Source organism: Mastomys coucha, unplaced genomic scaffold, assembly GCF_008632895.1.
Source record: "Mastomys coucha isolate ucsf_1 unplaced genomic scaffold, UCSF_Mcou_1 pScaffold16, whole genome shotgun sequence".
Classification (NCBI taxonomy): Eukaryota; Metazoa; Chordata; class Mammalia; order Rodentia; family Muridae; genus Mastomys; species Mastomys coucha.
The window spans coordinates 63382216-63386384 of NW_022196898.1; the positions used below are offsets into that span (position 1 = coordinate 63382216).

Genomic DNA, 4169 nt, shown 5'->3' on the forward strand with positions numbered 1-4169 from the left:
ACAAGATGGCCTGAGACTTCCAGCTGCATTCCGTGTGTCTATACTGTCCTTTTTGCCCCGAAGAATGGTCACTGCTGCTGGAAAACCCCTGCTCTTTCTCAGGACCAGCCCCAAAAAGTGCCCACCAGTGGGAATTTCTTTCCTTTTGTAAAATCCAGTCTGGGCTCCTTTCTCTTCATTCCTGGAGTAGCTAGCTGCACACTGGGACACCTCGAGCATTGTTTAAACAGCAAACGGGGAGAAGAAAAAGTAAAATCAAACTCAGCCTTATGATTCAAACTGTTTTTCAGACTAACAGCTCTGTGGAATCCCATACAAGACCAGGGGAAGGCAGAGAAGGGGATTCTGTGCTTCACATACTTATGTTTTCAAAGCACCGTTATCTTATCTATTTGCTTTTTATTGGTTTATTTTTGTTTTGTTTTTAAGAGTTATTGTTGTCTGTGATTACATGTAGGTATGTGCGTTTGCATGTGGCTTGTGCATGTGAGCACAAGGAGGCCAGAGGCACCAGGTCCCTTAGTGCTAAAGGTGTATATGGCTGTGAGCCATCTGATATGGATGCTAGCAATCAAGCCCCGGTCTTCAGCAAGAGCTATTAACTGCTGAGCGCTCTCCCCAGCCTCTTCTTGTTTGCTTTTTTTGTTTTGCTTTGTTTTGTTTTAGATTTATTTATTTAATGTGTATGCACATCCTGCTGCTGACACATCAGAAGAGAGCATTGGATCCAATTACAGATGGTTGTGAGCCAACATGTGGCTACTGGGAACTGAACTCAGGACCTCTGGAAGAGCAGACAGTACTCTTAACCTCTGAGCCTTCTCTCCAGTGTTTACTTTTTAATAAGTTGTTTTTTTGTTTTTTTTGTTTTTTGTTTTTGTCTTTTTGGTTTTTTTTTCTGTTTTCTTTTGATTTTTGGAGGGAGGGGAGAGTTCTTTTCTAAGACAGGTTCACACTACGTAGCCCAGGCTTGAGAGAAATATGTGATGCTCCTGCCTCACAGGGATACACTACCATGCCTAGTTCCCCTTGACAGGAAAAAAAATCTGAAAACGTTGGTGTCACAGGAAGAAGAGCCTGGGAAGCCAGGCCAGGGAGTGAGACCCAGTTATACACTACCTATCCCGACCCCATCAAACAGGGTGAGGAGCGAAGCACAGAACGTTAAACCACTTCTTTCTACTTCTTACCTGAATTATCCTTTTCTTTCCCTGTGGGGCTGTAGGGTCTTCGCAGCCTTTCTTCTTAGCATAGGGCCTGGGTTGAGTAAGAAAACTTGGTGGGCTACCACAAGACTTAGTTTCTTTCCTAAGGTTAGACATGGATTAAAAATTTGAATGAAAAACTAAACTTTAAACTGAGAGTTCTAAAAAAAAAAAAAACCAGAGATATGATAAAATGCCTTCATAGATCATTCTAGATTTTCAATGTCAGAATGTGCTGCGGCTTAGTTTGGCTTCAGGCTTAAAAGGGGGAGACTCTGAGCTCACATCACAGCTCTGCCACTTATTTGCCACATAGCTAGGGGCAAGTCACTTCACCTCATTTTCTTCATCTGATAATTGCTTTAATAGCGGCATCCAGACATCAACTGAGCTAACATACTCTTAGAACAACGGCGCGTAGAAAGCTTCGTGTCTTAGGGTGATAATAAAAGGCTTATTGTTGTTGTGATCAGCTGCCTTTCAGAGTGTATAAAACAGGATTCCATAATCATTTAGCCATCACAGGGAGCTCAGAGTCTCCTGGCTGCTTCACCACAGCTGACCGCCATTGCCAGTGGAAGTATCTTATCGGATCCTTAGGTTGTAAGAACTAGAGTTGAGAATCTGCAGCCTTTGGGTCATGGTGACACATTCAGTGGAGTACAGTAAACAGAGCTCAGAAGAGGAGATGAGAGTTGGTTTTCCACAACTGTTCAACAGTGCAGTCAATGGGGCAGTCCTAAGATCAAAAGCTACCAGCCGTGAAGTGTAAGGTAGACACAATAGGATGAAATCCAATCTTTGTCAGAGCCTGTTTAAAAGTAACTTTGAAGATGGCAAGACACTTCACTCTATGACCTAAGTTGGGTCTCCAAGACACACATGGTAAGAAGAGAATTGATTCCTGCAAGGTGTCTTTCTGAGCACCACATATACAAAGTGGCATGTTCTTGCCTGCATGCACACACACACACACACACACACACACACACACACACACATATGTACCAATAAATAAATGCAAAATAAAATATAAGTAACTTTGAGAGCTGGAGAGTGCCATACCAAATAAATAAATAAATAAATAAATAAATAAATAAATAAATACTCCAACAACCACATTTAAAACTAGGCAGAGTTGTGCGTATGCCTATAATCCAACACTATGTTTGGAGGAGAATACCAGAGCCTGGCTGGCCACCAACCTAGCTACAGGCCTAGTGAGAGACTACGTATCAAAGGAATATGCCAGAGAATGATAGAGTTGGACATTTGACATCCTCCTCTGGTCTCTGCATGCCTGCACATACTCATATGTACACATACCCCATACACACATACACTGAACTCACATACATAAGTACCCACATACTAAAATCAATCAATCAATCACTTAAAAAGCTAGCTTTACCTTCTAGCAGGCCTGTGATTATTGGTATTGTACTGTATGTGTAGGCTCCACTAGGATTTGGGGCAGATTCTCTAGTCAGAGAATACATACCTACTTGTGAAGATTTACTGTAGTTCAATTCAATTCTCCAGGGCCCTTTGTAACATTCACTTATGAGATCATGGGGACAGGAAGCCAGGAGATCCTCTCTGGCTGGTGGAATGCCCTAATTTAAGAGAGGCCAATAGACCTTTGGACAATAGAAATCTTGACCAATAGGCTGTACTTTGTACCATTCCTTTGGTTTGCCCCGGCTAGGCACTGCGATACCAGTAAGCAGACCATTTCACCATCTATAAAAAAAAAAAAAAAAAAAAAAAAAACAGCGTCAGGAGCAAGGCTTGCAGAAAATCCTACACATGCAGCAGAGTTATAGCTCACCATTCTCCCTTTACCTAATCCCATATATTTTGTGACGCAGGCAGAAGAACCCTCAAGGATATCCACGCCCTAAATTTGAGCTATGGCTAAGGTTATGTGCCTTGAGATGGGAGAGCACTCTGTCCCGAGGATCTGTATCACCGAAGGCTGCCCAGCCTAACCAATGTGTCTTCAAAGGCAGGAACTTCCTCTTCTGGCCGTAGGGGAAGAAGCAGCAAGGATGCAGCGCATCTCCTCCAGCGTTTAAGACACCGCAGAGAGCTTTGAGGCAAGGATGCTTTATCTTCTAAAGGCCAGTAGTAGCTTTCAGGGGAATAACCAAGAAGAAATAAAGTGGGGACAGGAGGAAACTTAATTCCTCAACCACATAAAACTTAGTTTTGTCAATATCTGGGAAAGGAAAGAAGTTACTTGCTACAGGCTACAGAGAGAGCTATACTGTGATTTTAACCTGAAGGGGCCCACATTAAACTTGTGACTTGTTAAGTACAAAATAAAAAATTACCACTGTTGGGGGCTAAGGAGATGGCTCAGTCATTAAGGGCGAGAACTCTTAACAAGAGAAACTAACTTTGAATCCCTAGCACCTATGTAAAACAAAACAAACAAACAAAGAAAAAAACAACAACCTACCAAACAACCAAACAACCAAACAACCAAAACCCTCTGGGCTTGAGACACACAAGCTTGAGTCTCAGCACTGTAGGAGCAGAGACAGGAGGATCTTCAGGGTTTACTCTTTGACAGCCTCTATCCAGGTTCAGTGAGAGACCCTGACTCCATGGAAGAAGATAAGAGTGTTAGAGTAGAATACTCAAGATCCTCTTCTAGACTTTGCATGCGCACATTTGTACACACACACACACACACACACACACACACACACACACACACACGAGTGCACGCACACACACACACATGTTACCCTTGATTGGAGCCATTAAGCTGCTGATGGTTTTTAATAGCAGAAATGGAAAAAGTAGTATTGCATGATGCTACATATTGGGATAAAAGTGATTTTCAATAGCCTACAGGAAATGTAGAAAAATGCAATCTAAAACTACTTATTTTATATTAAATATTAATTTCTAATGCTACTGTATAACTCCAAATCATTTTAGTTCAATTACAGG

The 4169-nt window shown here is 42.0% G+C and overlaps 1 long non-coding RNA gene across 1 annotated transcript in view; it reads left to right on the top strand.

The window, feature by feature from the left end:
- The window catches only part of LOC116093670, a 9439-nt gene extending 5882 nt beyond the window's left edge, over positions 1–3557 (top strand). Inside the window, exon 2 of the long non-coding RNA XR_004119786.1 lies at positions 3077–3557. This is a non-coding gene — a long non-coding RNA (uncharacterized LOC116093670). The remainder of the gene's footprint in view (positions 1–3076) is intronic.
- Positions 3558–4169: the final 612 nt, after the last annotated feature.